The sequence below is a fragment of the Chelonoidis abingdonii genome, chromosome 2 (assembly GCF_003597395.2).
Source record: "Chelonoidis abingdonii isolate Lonesome George chromosome 2, CheloAbing_2.0, whole genome shotgun sequence".
NCBI lineage: Eukaryota > Metazoa > Chordata > Testudines > Testudinidae > Chelonoidis > Chelonoidis abingdonii.
The window spans coordinates 302,889,492-302,911,064 of NC_133770.1; positions in this window are offsets into that span (position 1 = coordinate 302,889,492).

Genomic DNA, 21,573 nt, shown 5'->3' on the forward strand with positions numbered 1-21,573 from the left:
GGCACTGCCCCTGTCAAAAGGTTATCCATGTTATCAAACTTGTAAACCTGGGCTCGGTTGTAGGGTGGACAATGTCAGTCAAGGCCTATATGTGTTTTTAAAGGTCCTGGGCATGAGTCATTAAGGCCTCATGTGCTCTGTAAGTTCACCTATTGCACAGACTCTGCCGAATGTCTCCGTCTCACCTGTCTCTTTTTTTTCTTTCTTTCTCTTCCCCTGCCTCGAGCCAATCAAAAGTACTGGTGGGCAAACTGCCTAAGTTTGCCTTAAAACCAACATTTCTGATCAAGACCTCAGAAAAGGTTCCTGCTGGTCCCACTTAGCACAAGTGGCCATCCCTTTGAGAAGGGCAATGGCTCTTGGTAAACAACTTTAAGGGGCCCTCCCTTTGAGAAGGGCAGTGGCCCTGCTAAACAACTTAACAGCCGGGGAGGGGAGGCCACAGGAGAACAAAAACAAAATGGAGTCTGGGGACAGCTGTAAGAGACAAAATGGAATAGGAGGATAGCTGTAACAGACACTCTCAACCTCAGTGCAGTGCATACATCTTTGAGATACAAGGCAACACCTCCTCCCCTTTTCCCCTGCCTGTGCTTCCTGAACAAGCTGTACCCAGCCATGGGAATAATCCCACCAAGTCTCTGTGACACCAGGGATGCTGTAATTGTGATTATTCATTGGCATTTCCGGTTCCGTCTGTTCCCTGTTCTTCTTGTATTAGCAACATCTAAGAGGTGCATTAGTTTTCCACTATTTGTTCCCTCTTCTCTCTCCTTCGGCCCTGCTGTTCTTCCCATGTTCCCTCCACCAGATTCCAACCCTTCGGTGCACGGAGGGCCCAGGCTCTGCACTGAGGGGAGAGGTAGAGACATGAGCTTCCTTCCCCTTAGTCTCCTCTCCTGCCCGTGGGGTTACTGGGGCTTGTTCCTGCATCCCAGGAACTCCTGCCCTTCACAGAGCAGCCTAGGGCCTGAACCCTAGAGCTCAGCTTCCTGCCATCTCTGTGGCAGGCCCTGAGCCCACTGCGGGACCCGGGGGGATGGAAGAGGAAACACGGGAATGGCTAGCCTGGCTGAGTCCCCGTGTGTCCATTGGGCCTGTGAGCGCTTTGGGAGTGGGCCTGTCTCTCACTGAATCCATGCATGACCCAGCACGTAATACACCCAGTTTGCAAAGGCTCGGTACTGTGGCGGCAGGGGAGACAGGGACTGGCCAGCCAAGCACATGCAGATGCTGGGCTGACACCTCGCAGCCAGGCAGCCCAAGTGGTGTTTCCTCCACTAGATGGCGGCACACTCCACTGAAGCACCATGCGATGAGGCTACTGCCGCTAAATTCACACCCAGAGCCGCTCTGCAGGGTGGAGCCTTCCAGGCCGGTCAGACCCTGTAGGCTGGAGCCGAGGGCTTGCAGCCCCTGGCAGATACTGGGGTTATGGGCACCACTCAAAGCCTGGGCAGAGCAGAGCGGTCACAAACATTCAGGCTGGAAATGCCTTTCTAGCTGAGGCTTTAGCCAGACACACGCTATTGGGCTCACTCAGTACAGGAGTCACTGGCTTCAGTTCTCCAGCCTCTGCAACACAGGAAGTCACAATCTAACGGTCACTTCCTGCCTTAACCTCTAAGCATGTGATGTGTGCAAGGGCCTCAAGGTGAGCCACTAGGTCACTGCGAGTGGCTGCTGTGCTGCCTGCCCTGCTGGTGCCCGATGTGCATGCACCATGGCTCCACATCCGGCTCCCTGAAAGTCAAAGTAGCTAGAAGACAGTGGGGCCAGAACAATAAGCAGTGAGGGGAGGGGAAAAGGGGATTTTCCCACTTCTCCCCCAAAACCAAAAAATACACACCAGTCTTCGTACAAGAGATCATTAGAATGGCCATACTGGTCAGACCAAAGGTCCATCCAGCCCCGTGTCCTGTCTTCTGACAGTGGCCAATGCCAGGTGCCCCAGAGGCAATGAACAGAACAGGGAATCTTAGAGTGATCCATCACCTGTCGGCCATTCCTAGCTAATAGCCCTTGGTGGATCCATGCTCCATGAATGAACCAGATCACTCTGGTTTTAATCGGAATTGTAGAATGTCTGGCTGAAGGTTTTCTAGACACAGAGGGGAAAATATGATTCAGTCCAGTCCCAGCGCAAGACGGGCCCCTGCAGCCTGTTTTCCAAAACACTTTCATAACAACACCCAACAGCAGCCAATACACACTTCCTCAGCCACAGTAACATCACATCCTCTCCAACCGCTTCCTCCAAGCTACCACAGCCCCCTGCCACCCCTTGGCCAGCCAGTTCATGTCTGCTCTCCACAGCCGCCATTCCCTCTCCCAGTAAAAATACCCCCCCCAACCCTCCAGAAATAGACACCACTTCAATCACGCACAGCGACCGTCTGCCCTTCCCACAGCACCCTCACCCTCCACAAACAGTCACCCATTCAATCTCTCACAGTGCCCGTCTGCCCTTCCCACCACACCCCCACACTCCACAAACAGCCGCACCTTCAATCTCGCATGGCTCCCGCCTGCCCTTTCCACCACACCCTACCTCCACAAACAGCCGCCCCTTCAATCCCGCACGGTTCCTGCCTGCCCTTTCCACCACACCCCACCTCCACAAACAGCCGCCCCTTCAATCCCGCACGGCTCCTGCCTGCCCTTTCCACCACACCCCACCTCCACAAACAGCCACCCATTCAATCACGCACAGCGCCCACCTGCCCTTCCCACAACCCCACCCTCCACAAACAGCCACCCCTTCAATCCCGCACAGCATCTGACTGCTTTTCCCACCACACTCCACCCACCAAAAAGAGCAACCCCTTCAAACCTACGCAGTGCCCACCTGCCCTTCTCACCACACCTCACCCTCCACAAACAGCCACCCCTTCAATCCTCCACAGAGCACACCTGCCCTTCACCCCGCACCCCAGCCATCCAAAAACAGCCACCCTTTCAATCCTCCACAGCGCCCACCTGCCCTTCCCACAAAACCCCCACCCTCCACAAACAACCACCCCTTCATTCCTGCACAGCGCCCGCCTGTCCTTCCCACAACAGCCCCACCCTCCACAAACAGCCACCTCTTCAACCTCCAACAGTGCAAGTCTGCCCTTCTCACCACACCCCATCCTCCACAAACAACCACCCCTTCATTCCTGTTCAATCTAACACAGTGCCCGTCCGCCCTTCCCACCACAACCCCACCCTCCACAAACAGCCACCCCTTCATTGCGGCACAGCGCCCGCCTGCACTTCCCACAACACCCCACCCTGCAGGAACAGCCACCCCTTCAATCCTGCACAGCACCTGCCTGTCTTTCTTACCACACACCCACCCTCCGCAAAAAGCCACCCCTTCAATCCCACACATCGCCCAACTGGCCCTCCCACCACCGCATCCTCAACAAACAGCCACCCCTTCAATCCCGCACAATGACCACCTGCCCTTGCCGCAACAGCCCCACCCTCCACAAACAACCACCCCTTCAATCCCACATGGTGTCCGCCTGCCCCTCCCACCACACCCCCATCCGCAAACAGCCGCCCCTTCAATCCCGCACGGCGAGCACCTGCCCTTGCCACAACACCCCACTCTCCACAAACAACCACCCCTTCATTCCTGTTCAATCTCACACAGCGCCCGTCCTCCTTTACCACAACACCCCACTCTCCACAAACAGCCACCCCTTCATTCTGGCACAGCGCCTGACTCCACTTCCCCCAATACCCCACCCTGCAGGAACAGCCACCCCTTCAATCCCTCATGGCGCCCGCCTGCCTGTCCCACCACACCCCCACCCTCCACAAACTGCCAACATTTCAATCCCGCACAGCGCCTGACTGTCCTTCCCACAACACCACCCTCCACAAACAGCTATCCCTTCAATCCCGCACAGCGCCCGCCTGCCCTTCCCACTACACACACCCTCTCCACAAACAGCTGCCCCTTCAATCCCCCACAGCGCACACCTGCCCTTCCCACAAAACCCCCACCCTCCACAAACAACCACCCCTTCATTCCTGCACAGCGCCCGTCTGTCCTTCCCACAACTGCCCCACCCTCCACAAACAGCCACCTCTTCAATCCCCAACAGTGCAAGCCTGCCCTTCTCACCACACTCCACCCTCCACAAACAACCACCCCTTCATTCCTGTTCAATCTAACACAGCGCCCGACAGCCCTTCCCACCACACCCCCACCCTCCACAAACAGCCATCCCTTCATTGCAACACAGCGCCCTGCCTGTCCTTCCCACCACACCCCCACCCTCCACAAACAGCCACCCCTTCAATCACCCACAGAGCCCACCTGCCTGTCACACAACACCCCCACACTCCACAAACAGCCGCCCCTTCAATCCTGCACAGCGCCCGCCTGCCCTTCCCAGAACACTCCATCGTGCAGGAACAGCCGCCCCTTCAATCCCTCACAGCACCCGCCTGCCCTTCCTGCAACAGCCCCATCCTCCACAAAGAGCCACCCCTTCAATCCCCCAGAGCGCCCGCCTGTCCTTCCCACCACATCCCCACACTGCACAAATAGCCGCCCCTTCAATTCTGCACAGAGCCCGCCTGCCCTTCTCACAACACCCCCACACTCCACCAACAGCCACCCCTTCAATCCCCCACAGCACCCGCCTGACCTTCCCACCACACCCCATGCTCCACAAACAGCCATCCCTTCAATCCCGCACAGCGCCTGCCTGCCCTTCCCACCACACCCCACGCTCCACAAACAGCTGCCCCTTCAATCCTGCAAGGCGCCCACCTGCCCTTCCTACAACCTCACCCTCCACAAACAGCCGCCTCTTCAATCCCGCACAGCGTCAGCCTACCCTTCTCACAACACCCCTACACTCCACAAACAGCCGCCCCTTCAATCCCGCACAGCGCCCGCCTGCCCTTCCCACCACATCCCACGCTCCACAAACAGCCACCCCTTGAATCCTGCACAGCTACGTCTGCCCTTCCCACCACATCCTCACCCTCCACAAACAGCCCCCCCTTCAATCCCGCACGGCGCCCACCTGCCCTTCCTACAACCCCATCCTCCACAAACAGCCGCCTCTTCAATCCCGCACAGCGTCAGCCTACCCTTCTCACAACACCCCCACATTCCACAAACAGCCGCCCCTTCAATCCACCACAGCGCCCACCTGCCCTTCTCACAACACCCCCACACTCCACAAACAGCCTCCCCTTCAATCCCACACAGCACCCGCCTGCCCTTCTCACAACACCCCCACACTCCACCAACAGCCACCCCTTCAATCCTGCACAGCTACATCTGCCCTTCCCACAGCACCCTCACCCTCCGCAAACAGCCGCCCCTTCAATCCCGCACAGCACCCGCCTGCCGTTCCCACCACACCCCACCCTCCACAAACAGCCACCCCTTCAATCCCGCACAGCGCCCGCCTGCCCTTTCCACCACTCCCCACGCTCCACAAACAGCCGCCCCTTCAATCCCGCACATCGCCCGTCTGCCCTTCTTACAACACCCCCACACTCCACAAACAGCTGCCCCTTCAATCCACCACAGTGCCCGCCTGACTTTCCCACCACTCCCACCCTCCACAAACAGCCACCCCTTCAATCTTGCACAGCGCCCGCCTGCCCTTCCCACCACACCCCCACCCTCCACAAACAGCCTCCCCTTCAATCCCCCACAGCGCCTACTTGCCCTTCCCACTACACCCCACCTCCACCAACAGCCGCCCCTTCAATCCTGCACAATGACCACCTTCCCTTCCCACAACGTCCACACTCTCCCCAGAGCCAAACCTCACCTCTTCGGCTCCCTTTTGCTACGGTGAGAGGCTACGGCATGAGGCTCGTTGCAGTACACCTAGAGCTGCCTGTAGCTGTCAGACAAGGCAGCGTGGCGGGGTGAAGTCTGGGGGGCCAGCTGTGTGTTTGCTTGTGACATGGCTAGAGGCTGCTCCTCGCAAAGCACCTGAAGCACAGCCTGTCCCCTTCTCCACTCTGCCGACACCAGTTCCAGGGGCCCATTGTCAGAGGTCTGGGCTCTACTTTGTCCAAAGTAGCAAAACTCCAGCTCAGCAGGGGGGGATAAAAATTAATTATTTTAAAAAAAATAAAATAAAATAAATTGGATTTTTTTGATAAAATGTTTTTTAAGTGTAACCCCTTTGGGGTTTAGAGAGCACGGCCACTTTCCATCTTTTTCCTAGGGGGAGGGGGAGAGTGAGAAAAAAGGACGGAAACTCCAGGGGGTGGCTCTGGATCGGGGGAGGCAGCCTGCAGGCCCTCGCAAAGGAAGCAGCAAAGAACCTGCCTGGAGCCTGGGAAGGACGGGGTGGCTGAGCGGGGACACCGCAGGACAGGAGCCAGAAGGAGCACTGTGCCGGGGGGGAATCACCCTAGAATGGACCCAGTATCAGGCTGCCCAGAGCTGTGTGGGACTGTGAGTAGTGGGGCTTATGACTCTACATTGGGAACAAGGAGGGAGGCTGTAGCTAGTTAAGTGGGGAGATGGTCCCTCTGCGTTGCTTTGCAGAGAGCGGCTGAAGAAGGCACCGGAGGGGTTTGTTGGGGGAAAGTTCCCTGGCGCTGAAGATGACCAGGAGCACCGAAGACTCACCACTGGACTGGAACTTTGCTCAGGACTTCTGAACTCTGTGTGCAGACACGGTGCTAAGTGTCTGCCCTTTCAGACTGTGCTACCACTGGGCCTGTGAGGCCTTGGCTTGGATGCAGCCCTGTTTTACTGCTCCCCTATATTTCCCCTTGTTGTATTTCTCCTCTCATCCCTCTGTAAATAAATATCTCCCTTTCTTATCTCCATTGTACTTTTCCTGGGGGAGGGGTTCACTCTGGGGTGCCCCGGAGGCGGAAGGGATTTCTCCTGCTGCATTCCTGTGCGCACCTTCTCTTGGCCAGAGCTGCCTGCCGAGCAGACTCCATCTTGGCCACGAGGGAGCTAAAGTTACTTGAGGAAAAACCTATCTAAAGATAGTTTTAATTAAGATACTTTATAGCTCAAAGATCGCTCATCGTGGAATAGGGATTATAAACTCTAATTCTATAGCATAAGACAATATGTTCATGTCATGTTTAAGAAAAGTTTTGTAAATGCATTCCAATAGTTCAGGGATTAGGGACCCAATCTTGTGGGGTTCCAGGGGCTTCTGTATAGATTATTTAGGTTAATCTTTCTATCTACCCAATGGGACTCAGTGCTCAGTCTAGAAGAGACCATCAGAGATGCTTAGTTTTGCAGTTCTCAGACTGTGGATTTGTGTCTCCAGAGGTAACATGCTTGTTAACAGCAAAAATATTTTTAAATAAATAATATATAGAGATGAGAAATAACAGACCTCAACCCTATGATCCCTCTGCAAGTTTGTGTAGAGAGTCAATCCCTCACCCCTCTCTAAAAGTGCAAAGTTTCAAAAGTTCAGTGACTAGAAGATTGTTGGGGGCAGACTAGATCTGGATAGGGCGAAGAAGTCTGGAGATAAATGTGAGAAGGGAGGGTGTGACGTTATTGATATAAACTGGGACCATATAGAACATGGTTTGCAGCCAAGGTCCTGTAGTGGCACCAAATCCTATGTAAAGGGGGTCATATAAGATGTCTAAGACCAGGTTATGGGTTGCTGGTTATGATTATGCTGTCTGTATGTCTGTATCATTTTGTAGTAGAAGTTATGAGTATTGGCTCTATACTGTCTGTATTTCAAATTTGTGCTGTATTTCTGGGAAAAATCCCAGACAAGTTGGTGTTAGCTCTGCTAGCCCTGCCTTGATGGCCCATTAAGGACCATCAGCTACACAACTGACCCATTGAGAGAGGCAGATACGCCTTGTAACTCAGCAGGGTGTGCAGGAACTTGCCCATTGACTGCAGACTCCATTTGCTGTAATTTTCCACAGTAAGGGAAACAAAGAAGTGTCCTTACACCTGAAAAGCCAATAAGGCTGATGCCTCATCTCCAACTTGTTGTATCCGCTTCTTACCTCTGAGGAACTTTGCTACCAACTGAAGCTCTGCACAAGGACTGATGCCCCATTCCCAGTGGGGGATGTTCTCCAGAAATTGATTTGACCTGCCGTTCACTCCATGCACTCGCTACAAGCCTAACAAAAACTTTGCCATCACTGTATGCTATTGATTCATTAAACCAATTCCCAGTCTCACTCTACCTTTACCGTTTAGATTTAGATCTAAAGGATGCAACAGCGTGATTTTGTGGTAAGATCTAATGTGTATAATTGACCTGGTCCTGGGGCTTGGTCGTTTTGGATCGAGAGAACTTTTCTTTTAACTGGGGTGCTTGGTTTCACTACCATGCAGCCCAGGAAGGGTGCCACTGGTGTATACTGGGAGACTGAGTGTCTAAGGAAATGCTTTGTGTGACTTTATTAGCGCAATGGGGTGAAAACCGAAGTCATTTTGTCTGCTGTTGGTTTGCCTTAGAGGTGGAAAAGCCCAGCCTTGGGCTGTGACTGCCCTGTTGACAATTGGTCCGCAATTGGCACTCAGTTGGCCGCGCCAGAACTCAACGTCACGTGCCGTCACCTGCTTTAACTGGCATCTGCAGCATGGAGATGCTATAAACAAAGAATTACATTTCATCCCAGAAACGCCTTGTCATAAGTAGATAGTAAGATAAGGGTTAATTTTCTTTGCCTGTAACGGGTGAACAAAGGGAACCAAACACCTGACAGAGGACCAATCAAAGAACTGGATTGGTAAAAGTCAGGGGCGGGAATTTGTATACCCTCCAGGTCCTTTGTTGTTCCTGGACTGTGAGTAAACAGCTTTCTCTTCTAACTCCTCTTATTTCCAAGTTCTCCTAAAATTCGTCTGTGAGTACAAAAGGAAAACAAAGTACATAGGCTGTTATATGCTTTGTGTTGTAATTACATGTATGTTGATTTGCTGGACTAGGTTTACAATCGGGCTATTTTAAAATCAGACTGATTTTCATTCATATTCTTCTTATAAACAAGAACCTGTATTGAGTTTCTAACGCAAGATTATTGTTTGTATTTCTTTTTTTTTTTTATAAAGTTTTCTTTTTAAACTTGTGGAAGTTTTCTTTTCCTAGTGCGGCAGAGGGGCTAACTCGAATCCTCTGTCCCAGAGCTCTGTTTATTGGTGAGCAGCTAGAGGGGGAGTGAAAAGCCGCAAATCTTATGTGTCTCACCTTCCTATTTGTCCCAGGGGGGAAGGCTACAGGACAAAGGGAAGGGGAATCTCTTGTGTGAGCTGACTAGGTGAATGCATAGCCTCGGGGAAGCTAGATTGCCTCTCCGGTTGTATTCAAGGAGTGAAGTATAGCATTGCACCGGCTAACCCAGGAAAGGGGGGGGAAGCTGGAGGATGAGATAGGGAGACCCAGGGGTCTGGGTCTTGGGGGGTTTCTCCCGGGAAAGTCTGGGGGGACCAGAGCGAGGCAGGCGCTATATTCCTGTCTGGGGGCAGTGAGAGAAAACCCAAGCTGGTAGTGAGCTTGGGGGAGTTTCAGGTAAGCCCCCAGATTTTGGACGCTAAAGTCCAGGTTTGGGAAAGGAGGCTTTATTATACGCCTCAAGCCTCACATACACAAGAGACTTTTTGCACCCCGTTGGGGGTCATCCTCAAAGAAGGGAGTGGGATATAAGAATGGGAAACAATGACCTCCACCTCACCTCTTCCCCCCATCCCTACTCATAGTAGCTAGATCACTTCAGAGACAAAAGAAGCATTGTTAAACTGGGGAAGTGATCCTGGCGTGGAGGATTTCAAGCCAGTACAGACTGCTGTAATCTTTTGTGTGAGAAAAACTCCTTTTTCGCTTTTAGACTGATTAGCCTTGGTAAAGCTTAGGAACTAGCTTGAGTGCTTACCCTGTTGTTTCTTTTGTAACTGATTCTGACTTCTATGCCTTCCCACTTGTAATCACTCAAAATCTATCAGTCTCTAGCTAATAAACTTGTTTTATTGTTTCATCTAAACCAAGGTGTTTGGCTGAGGTGCTTGGGAATCTCTGCTCAGGTCAATGATACTGGTGCATATAATACTTTTCCTTTGGTGAAATGATGAACTTATTATGAGCTTGTATTGTTTAGGAGTGTGCTGGAGAGTACAGGACGCACATTTCTGGGGCACAAGGCTGGGACTGAGGAATATACGAGTGTTGCTCTGTATGCAGTTCATGGATGGCTGGGCATAGCATTTAGGGATTCAGCTGGGAGTGATTTGACATGCTGGTGACTATGTGAGCATAGCCTGGAGGGGTTGCTGCTCTGCAGCAAAGCAGTGTAAAAGGCAGTCCAGGCTGGAGAGCTAAGGGACACCGAAGTTCAGTGGTCCAGGTTGCACCCTGGGGAATGCCACAGGAACCAATGACACTGCCACTACCACTAGCTCCAGCTGATCCTGGACACATGGGACACGAGACAGAGGTTCCTGCGCTTGTGCCCCCTTCCTCATGTGTTCTTTGCCCCAGACAGCCCAGTGCCAGTACAAGTTTGCCAGGTCCCAGCGTGGCTGATCAAACCGTGCACTAGGCCCATCTCTCTCCAGCAGCAAGGCTGCAAGTCAGAGTCAGCACCAGAGACAGACACTGCCTTCTCCAGCTTTGCTGCAATTTTCTCTCCCTTGTGGGGTGTCTTAGTCTTGTTTTGCCTTCAAGGAAACAGGATCAGACTTTTAACAACAGCATCAGCGACAGCCCCAGCCCAGCCCAGCTCCTCTCTCCCCAAGAGAAGTTATTCTCATCTCCATACCATCTCAAAGGCTGTCAGGTTGGGGGGTTCCTTCCATAAGACTCTCCACAGCTACTGGGAAAGGGAACCGGGGGTGGGGGTAACCAAAGCCTTGCGTAATACTTTATACGTCAAATGCTTTCCCTGGTTTTCTTCCTTTTTCTGTATCTTTGATTCACGGTTAAAGAGCTGCTTAGTGGTGTTGTTACCACAGGCGCTGGCAGCAGTACCATGACACAACCCCCCAGCCCACCTCGCCCTGCTGGACGCTGTGATGGTGAGCAGAGTGTTTATGAAGATCTCAACCCTCATTGGGCCTGAGACGCTGGTGTTGCTCTGCTTTCTCCCACCAGGCATGTGGCCTGGTTCCGCCTGGGGCTGGGCCCTGGCAGTAGTTCCAGCTGCAGTTCCCTCTAGCCATGTGTTCATCTCCCGGGGAACAAAGCACCCCAGTAACCCCAGCTGCTCCCACCTCCTGTGGCCCTGTCTGCAGGTGGGTCAGTAGGAGAAAGCTGGAGGGACTGGGACTGGCCTGGTTATGGGAGCCCAGACACGGGGAACACTGGGACCAGGCTGCAGGGGCTGAGAGTCAATCCAATGGCCTGAGACTCAATGGTGAGGGGAGAACCCACCACCCAGGGGGAGGGAAAGCAGCTGAGAGAGACCAGGCCCAGTGACTCAGAACAGAGTCTGTCACAGGACAGGGTGGCACAAGGGCCAGTGAGGGAGGAAGCGGGGGAGAACAGTCCCTCTGGGCAGCTCTGGTGCAGCCCACACATGTCTGGGGGGAAACGGGGGTCTTTAGGGAGATACAAGGGGTGTGGCCAAGAGGAACAAGCTGAGACTTTAAAACGGAAATGTCAGGCTCAATAGCAGGAAACGGACCTGGCAGTGAGATGCGTGAAGCTGAGGGCCCTGGAGAATGAGAGAGGCTCAGCCGACGAACTGTTGCTCAATTAAACTCACTGTTCTCCTGCTGAATGAGAATTAGCTGCTACAGCCCCACTCAGCACCAAGTAACACTGGCAGGGAGCCTGGGAACTGCAGGGCTGCCTGCTCGCAGCTGGCTAGCATGTGGATTGTGGAAGGGGGGAACCCAGGCTGGGGCTGCGACAAGCCACGTCCCCTTCATGCTGATCCAGCCACAGTCAACGAGAGACAAGAACTCAGCCTCCCAGTTCCTCTGATCAGAGATGCCACAGCACCACCCACTCCCTCCAGTACAGCTGCCTAAAACGGAATAACTCCCCAGTAACACTAATGCAGAACTGACCTTTGAGCACTCCCCTCCCCGAAATAGCCAGCGCGTCAACATGTCTTCACCAAACTCTGATCTTCGTACCAGCTTGCCCCCTCCACACAAGAACCTGTTCCTGTCCCCGCACCTCCACCAGACTGTCTGCTGTCAGCTCAGTCCTCCTGCTCTCTCTTCCAGCTGCTCAGTCAGTCACTCTCTCCACGCAGCGCTTTCCACCAGGCTGGGCTCCTTGGCCCCTCTGGCCTGTCCAGTCCACCCCTCACGCTGACCCACTCCCTCTCCATGTCCTCCACTTGTGCTGCTGAGCCCATCTGGATACGGCCCCGTGAGCAGAGACATCCCCCAGGCAACACACAAAGATGCTTTCTCCTCCTCCATAGGGTGACCATACATCCCGTTTTGGCTGAGACAGTCCCTTTTTTAAACCCTGTCCTGGACATCCCAACTTCTTTGGCGAACGTGGGCATTTGTCCTGTTTGCTCCCAGCCACTTGATCGGTGGGCAAAAGTAAACAGGATAAAACCCACCTTTGTCAAAAATGTGGAGTGTGGTGTGGAGGAATGTGGCGGGGGTGGGGGGTGACCAAAGATGCCAGCCCCACACAGGGGGGAAGGCAGGGCTCAGGCGGGGGGCAGGCAGGGCTCAAGTGAGCGGCAAATCATGGCCTGGCAGGCCCATATAAGAAGGGATGCAGGGCAGAGCAGGGGTCAGTAGCTGACAGAAGTTGGAGGGGAGAAGACCATGCTCCTAGCAGGAGGAAGGAACCCCAGCACCTGGGATGATTTAGTGCTGCAAACAGGGACCGGGAAGCTGGAGAATGCTCCTGGCAGACTGCAGGAGGTGCATAGTGGTGAGTCGCACTGCATCATAGTGCCCTATTCGATCAGTATTTGAGGGAGGGCCCCCTTACTGCTATTGATGCCGCAGAGCACATGTGGCTGTGACAGGGCACCAGTCTCCTCTACCTCAGGTGGTGCTTGCTGGGCATGGCCCTGGGTGCTCCTGGCAGTGAGCAGGACTCAGGCATATTCTTGGTAATAGCTCCCTTGGCCCTAGAGTTCAAACTCTGCCCTGGGACATGAGCAGATGGACTTGCCATCCAACACCTGCCTGGGGAGGTGCCAGGGTGACCATCTGTCCCTTGTTTCATTGATTTGTCCCTTCGGGTGACCCCTCTTCCCTTATTTTAAGATGTACTGAGATGTATTAAAATTGTTAATAAGCCCCATTGCAAACATGACATTGAAGCTTATGATAATTGCATCACATACGTGAGGCCAGCAGAAATGTACCTGTAACCAGGCCTTGTGGTTGTGGCCCTCTGCCCCTCTCTGGTGCCACAGAGACAAGCTAGAGATCAGTGAGTCTGCTACAGCCATTGCTAAGCAGCAGGTGGCTTTTAGCTCATGAAATAGAGGCTCATGCAGCAAGTTGCAAAGCTCCCAGGTTCAATTCCACCCCTGATGACCTGGGTCTGTTGGTGTTACATAACTTGAGAGAAAAATACATGATATGCCCAGGGCAATGGTGTTTGCCTAAAAAGTTCCTTAAAATAAAGTGCTGTCTCTTATTTTTTATGTGGTTTTCCCTTATTTCCATCCAACAAGGGGGTTCACCCTAAGACTTCCCCTCAGTCCTATAACTCCAGAGGTATCTGTGTTAGCAGATTCAGCAGAGTCTACTGTACCATCCTGAGTAAGGCTCCATCCTGTCCACCTTACTGACTCCAGAGGCATATGCATGGGTCTAAGGTGGGGCCATGATTACATGTTTGCAGGATGAAAACTCAGACCAGACCCATGAGACTGAAACAAGCTCCCAAAAAGCTGCCCCATCATGTTTACCCGGCAAATGCTCACAGGGGAGGGTATTTGCCTGGTTTGCGGAGTTTAAAAGAATTTGATATGCTCTGGCACCCAGCAGCACTGACCCTGGAACTGTGACAAAGTGCACGTATCTTGGTGTCAATACAGATGATGTCACTAAATCCCTACTCCTTTCCCTCAGATGCAGAATGCAAATAAACTATAGGCAAAAAGGTGCCTCCAAGCAGGAAAGGGTGAAAGTCAGGGATGGAGACTCAGCCCAAGCCTCTGCGACCTTCCAGCTCCCGCAGCAATCCCCAAACTCAAACAATGCCCTGATTCTGCTGCTGTTCTGCTCACGGCCGAGAGCTCTGCTGCAATAGGCACCCGGGAAAGGACCAGAACAAGAGATTTCAGAAAGAGCCGCAAACTAACCACAAGACACTCACTTTCATTATAGAGATCCAGCCCTACCCCCACTCCAATCAAGCTGTTGCCAGCCCCCTGATGGTATAATCCAGCCCAGTCTGCTGGGTGGGGGTGAAGTCCAGGCCCATCTTTAACTGATTACACTGACCAAGGTAGGAAACCCAGCCCCTCACAGACAGGTCCCTGTGTGCTCATGAACCACGTGCTGACAGGGAGCAAGCAGACTTGGGATGTCCCCTATTCATCAACAGACAGAAAAGAACATTCAGTGCCACCTCAGTCAAAGCTCCCTGCACCGCAAACACCAGGTATCAAAATCAAATCCAATGAAAGCACAAGCCACACCCAGAGCAGCGCTGCCTGGCTCAGTCCCTGCTACCTCCCAGACAGGGCAGCAAACAGTCCTACATGCTCCAGCTGTGACGTTATTGATATAAACTGGGACCGTATAGAACATGAGTTGCAACCAAAGTCCTGTAGTGGCACCAAATCTTATGTAAAGGGGGTCCTGTAAGGTGTCTAAGACCAGGTTAAGTGTTACTGGTTATGATTATGCTGTCTCTATGTCTGTATCATTTTGTAGCTGAAGTTATGAATATTGGCTCTGATACTTCTGTATGTACAAACTTGTGCTGTGTTCTCGGAAAGGATCCCAGACAATGGGTGTAGCTCTGCTTTAGGGCCTGCTTGATGCCCATTAAGGACCATGGCTAGAACTGACACGGAACCCTTCAGTACCAACCTATTGAGAGGAGCGCAAGAATACCCTGTGACTCAGCAGAGGTGTGACAGCCAAACTCCCATGTGGACACCAAGACTCCGTTTGCCTGTAACCTTTCCTCAGCAGTACAGAACAAAGGACAGTGTCTCTACACCTGGAAAAGCCTATATAAGGCTGATGCCCCATCTCCATCTGTCTTCATCCTAGCTTCTGAACCTCTGGAGGACTTGCTGACACTGAAGCAATCTGACAAGGGACTGAGAGCCACCTCCCCGTGGGGATGTTCCAGAGACTTGATTTGAAGCTTTAGCAGCTTACTCCATCACTGCTGCAAGCATTAAACTAAGAACTTTGCATCACTGTCATGTAATTGTCAATTCCAATTGTAAGGCATACCAATCTAGCTGCTCGATTTCTACCTTTTTCCCTTATGAAAAACCTTTAGATTTCAGATTCTAAAAAGATTGGAACAGTGTTGATTGATGAGGTAGATCTTAATGGTCATATGACCTGGGTCTGGGGCTTGGTCCCTTTGGGAATGACGAGAAACCTTTTCTTCTTACTGGGGTTGCGTTTTCATAAACCTTCAGCTCAATCCCCAGGATGAAGTGGTACTGGGGGTGGATTTACTTGGGGAAAACTTGGGAAAAAAATTGTCTAAGGAAATTGCTTGTGTGACTTGTGGTTAGCCAGTGGGGTGAAACCGAAGTCATTTTTGTCTGGCTGGTTTGGTTTGCCTTAGAAGTGGAAAAACCCCAGCCTAGGGCTGTGACTGCCCTGTTTGAGCAATTGGTCTTGAATTGGCACTCTCAGTTGGGTCCCGCCAGAACCGCATTGTCACACTAGCATTTAAGCACCGCTCCACAAGTCCCTGGGGAGAAGAGATCAAATGAGCAACCAGCTGGCTGGCTCCAGACCTGCCCCACTCACAGAGCCCTCAAAACAGCAACCTTGGCAAAGGAAGGGCACACGGTCTCCAAACACAGAATCAGTGACCATCAATTAGCAGTGCTAAGTGCAAGACACAAAGTCAAGCACAGACCCAGAAAGGAGCCACAATGTGGCCAAGAGGAAGGAGCAGAGACGGTGACAGAGAGTCGTTTGTTATTGCAGAGTGCCAAGGACGAGGGACTCAGAATGAGACTTTCCATTGGAAAGGGATGAGGGAAGCTTTGCCCAGCCTGAGGGCGGGGAGAGACAGCCTCACAGGATTAGCAGCCTGCCACAGGGGGCAGGAATGCACCCAGCGATCAAACGTTGCACATGGGGTGCGCCCTGTCCATTTGACAGGGACCTGAGGGCTGTGTCTCTCTGCTATGCTTCAGCAGTGGTTGGTGATCCAGGAGGAAGGATGGCCCCATGATTTGGATGTGAGTCTAGGACTTTGGTAAAAGCAGCAGAGAATCCTGTGACACCTTATAGACTAACAGACGTTTTTCAGCATGAGCTTTCGTGGGTGAATACCCACTTCGTCAGATGCATGTAGTGGAAATTTCCAGGGGCAGGTATATACATGCTAGGAAGCAAGCTAGAGATAACGAAGTTAGTTCAATCAGGGAGGATGAGGCCCTGTTCTAGCAGCTGAGGTGTGAAAACTAAGAGGAGAAACTGGTTTTGTAGTTGGCAAGCCATTCACAGTCTTTGTTCAGTCCTGAGCTGATGGAGTCAAATTTGCAGATGAACTGAAGCTCAGCAGTTTCTCTTTGAAGTCTGGTCCTGAAGTTTTTTTGCTGCAGGATGGCCACTTAAGGATCTGCTATATGTGCCAGGGAGTATGAAGTGTTCTCCACAGGTTTTGATGATTGCCACCTAAACAGATTTGTGTCACGTTTATCCTTTCTCGTAGAAGACTGTCCAGTTTGGCCGGTACATAACAGAGGGCATGCTGGATATGATGGCGTACTACATTGGTGGACTGCAGGTGAATGAACCAGTGATGGTATGGCTGATCTGGTTAGGTTCCTGTGATGGTGTCGCTGGTGTAATATGTAGGCAGATTGCATCAGTTGTTGCATGGATTTGGTTCCTGAGCTGAGTACTATGGTCGGTGTGCGTTGCTGGTGAATACGTTCAGTTGGCGGTTGTCTTGGGCAAGATGGCCTGCACCCAAGGCCTGTGAAAGTGTGGATCATTGTCCAGAGGTTGAGATCCCTGATGATGCGTTGGAGGATTTTAGCTGGGCTGTATAGTGAGGCCAATAGTCCGTGTTTTTCTTGGTTTGTCTCATAGGAGCTTCGGCTGTACACTTGACCGTGATCTGTTTCCTTATTTCCTCGTGGGCGGGGGTTTTAATTTGTTCAAGGTTTGAGAATGCCTTGGTGGAGATATTTGTAGGTGTTGTTCTCTGTCTGAGGGTTATGCAGATGGCTGTTGTACCTAGGCTTGGCTGTAGACAATGGATCGTGTGATGTGCCCTGGATGAAAGCTGGAGGCATGAAGGTAGGCATAGCAGTCGGTAGGTTTTCGATGGGTCCAGATGATGAAGATGTTGATATTTCCACAAACCTGGAAATCCTGGATGCCCCATCATCTCGGGCAATGGCACTCTCACTGAAGGACTGTCATCTAAGTTGGCAGCAACAAGGGCCGGGTTCAATATCCTTGGGTTCTGTTTCAATAACAGAATGCAAAACCGGCTCGAACCCCCACCCAGTGACCTGGGACAATTACATACCACCCCCTGGGTGCCTCCAAGAGGCAAGCATGGAGTCTGAGTGTAACAAAATCCCTTTTAACAAAGGAGGGAAACAATACAGCATTATGTTGAGGAAACACCACAAACAGGATTCATAACACAGACCATGAGCAAAAGACCCACTCCCAAGTAAGTTTGTCAGTGGCCTTTTCTCCTCAGGGTCTGAAGTCCAATGACCCAAAAGAACACCCAAAGTCCCAAAAGTCCAAGTCTCTGTCCCTGATCAGTGCAGCCCCAGAGTTCAAAAGTTTATCTGCAGAGTTTTACCTCCCGGGGGGGCAGGGGAGGGACGACACAGGGGCACAGTAGTGTTAAGGGTCCAAGGCCCCTGTCCATGGGGTTCTGCTGCAGCCTTCACCACGAGCCACTCCACCAGCTGTCCAGTCATCAGGATAGCCACTCTAGTCATCCTGCAAACTGCCCTATTCCACCAGCCACTTAGCAACATAGCTTCAGGGCCCACCACAGCACTCAGTAAGTTCAGCTCTTAGTGATTTTAGCTTGTACTAGGGGATCCCCAGTGCTGGTGCACCATTAGCCCAAGGTTAATTCAGCTCAGCAGCCTGTAATTAGACTCCTAATGGAATTACATTTAGCTCTGATATTCTACCACAGAGAAAAGGCAGTGCAATTAGCATGTCAGGTCCTCAAAAGAGATCTGCAGGTGCCCCCCTCCCCCTCCCTCTCTCTATTCAGTAGGTTTTGGAACCCATGTCCCTTGTCTAGCAAGTGCTGCTTAGTTGATGACGAGTCTCTCTGTCATAAAATAGTTTCATTGTCCTTGAGTCACATAATCAGGGTAACAACACTTTATTCTTCCTGCCCCAATAGCAGAGAAACTGGGGATACCACAGCCGCCAAAGTGACCATTTGGGCTGCTGTGGACTCATGCTAGGTGGGGTGGTTGTGCCTATGCAAACAAGATCAGCCCTGAAGTTCTTTTCCACATCTCACCACAATTCACCACCAGATGTCAGGGTAGAGCTCATCCTGACTGTGCTTAGAGATAGATAGATAGATGGGTGTATATAGATGGATAGATAGATAGATAGATAGATAAAGGGGGTATAGGGGATGGACAGATAGAGGGGATGTCTGGCCTGTGATTAGATAGATAGATAGATAGATAGTGTGACAAAGTTCCTCCTCTACCTTGGTGGGTCCTGCGCTTATTGGCGGATTTACTCACCTCAGTGATTTTCCACTCTGGTGGAACCCACAGTCTAGGTCAACTCCTCCTGTGTCTGATCAGGAGTTGTGAGGTTTAGAGGGAACCCAGGCCCACCCTCTACTCCGGGTTCCAGCCCAGGGCCCTGTGGATTGCAGCTGTCTATAGTGCCTCCTGTAACAGCTGCATGACAGCTACAACTCCCCAGGCTACTTCCCCATGGCCTCTTCCAAACACCTTCTTTATCCTCAGCTCCTTGTGCCTCTTGTTCCCAGCTCCTCACACGTGCTCCTTCTCCTCTGGCTCCTCCTTGCCTGACTGGAGTGTGTGCCTTTTTAAACGCAGGTGCCCTGATTAGCCTGCCTTGATTGGCTGCAGGTGTTTTAATCAAAGTAGCTATCTCCACTGCCTTCTAGAAAGATCTTAATTGGCCCCAGGTGCCTTGATTAACCTGGAGCAACTGCCATTTGGTTACCATGGTCCTAGGGATTTGTTTAGCTTCGGGCTAACATACCTGTTCCTCAGTACTTTACTGTAGCCATCTGGCCTTGCCCCATCACAATAGATAGATAGATAGATAATGTGTGTGGGGATAGGTAGATAGAGAGGGAGGTTGTATGGGGATAGATAGATAGGATGTCTGGCCAGGGATAGATAGATAGATAGAGAGATATACAGTGTCTCCTTGGTTTAATGTGGGAGTAGTTATTGTTGAGGTACAGGTGTTACATAGGACTGACCTGTGCATGTGTTTTAGGGGATCCTCCCGTATGAATTGGGACTGAGAAGTATGTTCCCCTTCTAGCCACTGAGTGAGTGGCACAATCTGGGCAGTGAACTTGAAGGCTGCCTGGGACTGTCAGTGTGGGACTGGCTTAGCCGGGGCAGTGGACTTAAGGACTGCCTGGGATGGTGTGGAGAACTTTGATAGTATCCCGGAAGGGGAGGGTTATCATGACTTGGCCAGAGGGCTAAGCCATGAAGACAAGGTGCTGCAGCTCCTGAGGAGTGAGAGAGGGGTGGCAAAGCAAGACAACGGGCCAAGAAACAACAAGAAGAGGGTGTCAGGCTGAAAGAGTTAATCCCTTACAAGCGGCCAGGAGGAGGCACCCCTAGCCATGAGCAGAGGCCCGTGAAATACCTTGTAAATACAGCTCTGTGCTAATATGCATGATGCAAAAGGGGAATCTAATCTGGTTCATGACATTTTTGAATGACTGGAAAAAATTGTTAAATTTGGTTTGTAAAACAATGCAAATGGGTAATAATGCCAAGACTAAAGGGAACAGGTCAATGAAATGCTGGTACTGTGGGTAAAATTGGCCACAAAAAGAGGGATTGTTACCATAACAGCAACAGGCTGCGATTGCTTTCCAGCAAGGGAAAGATGGGGAGAGGCTGAGAACTACTTTAAGACCCAGGGTCTCAGGGGAATTGTGGCTGTTAAGGTTCTTGTGGATCTGAAGCAGGGGTGGACTCTGTTTGCTGACCGTTTCTTACAAACTGCAACTAGGACAAAGAACAGCCACAGTTACTAGATCCACTGGTTCCCATTTCACAAATGCTGGTAAAGGAGAAAACTACAGGAGGCTGTCTAGCTGAACAGCCCACCTCCCGCTAGCCTGATGCACACTATCTGTGTGCTCCTCCTGCCCCCCACTGAAAGTTCCTTGTGTGCTTTGCTCTACTGTGCTTCAAAATGGGAGCAGACCAAAGGGTCTAGGGACCTTCTAATGCAGGGACGCTGGCAGTCCGTGGGTGGCAGGCTAGTCCAAGGCAGACTTATACCCCAGCCTGCCATGCAGCAAGTGCTCATCTAGACAAGGTCTAAGTGAAGGGTGAAGGTGAACTTCCAGAATTCCAGGTGGAGCTGCCTCAGCACAGTGCTGAATATTAAGTGCTGAGACTTTCTGGTTAGGAATCGGGAGTGGCATTTGATCCAGTAAAGACACTGGCTGTCCTGCACTCGTCCAGCACAACACTGATACTGGGGGAATGTGACCCATTAGGAAGCCAGCTCGCCATTTAACAGCTGCAAAGAGAAAAGAGGCTTCACAGGCCATTGAGGAAAAGTATTAGGAAGGCTTAACAGAGCCTTCGACCAGTCGTTGGGCCTCACCCAGAGTTCTTCTTAAGGAAAAAGCCCCAGATTCTGCGTGGACTATGCAAAACTAAATGGAGTAACTTTAAAGGATTCTTATCCATTACCATGAACAAATAATACCCTGGATGCTGTAGCAGGTCCAATCTGGACTGGATCTTAAAGTGGGTATTGGCAGGTGGAAAGGGGTCCAAAGGACAGGGAAAAGTCTGTTTCATAGCAGGACAAGGCTTGTGGCAACATAAAACAATGGCTTTCAGCTTGTGTAATGCACTGGCCACATCTGAGGGTCTCTCTCAGGCTGTTTGTTATGTCTAGATGATATCCTGGTGCAAGCTATAACCTTTAAACCGGAGCTGATACATTTACAGATGGGCTGTGATCAGCTTAAAGCTGCAAGGCTGAAACTGAACACCAAGAGATGTGAGTTGTGGTGATCCACACAGGGCACACAACCAGAGAAGGTGGGCGAATTTCCACTAACATGAAGAAAATGGAGGGTGTGCAGAATAGGCCAAGTCATAGAATCATAGAATCAAAAGGTTGGAAGGGACCTCATGAGGTCATCTAGTCCAACCCCCTGCTAAAGGCAGGACCATTTTCCCTAAATAATCCCAGCCAGGGTGCGGTCTAGCCGGACCTTAAATAGCTCTAAAGATGGAGATTCTACC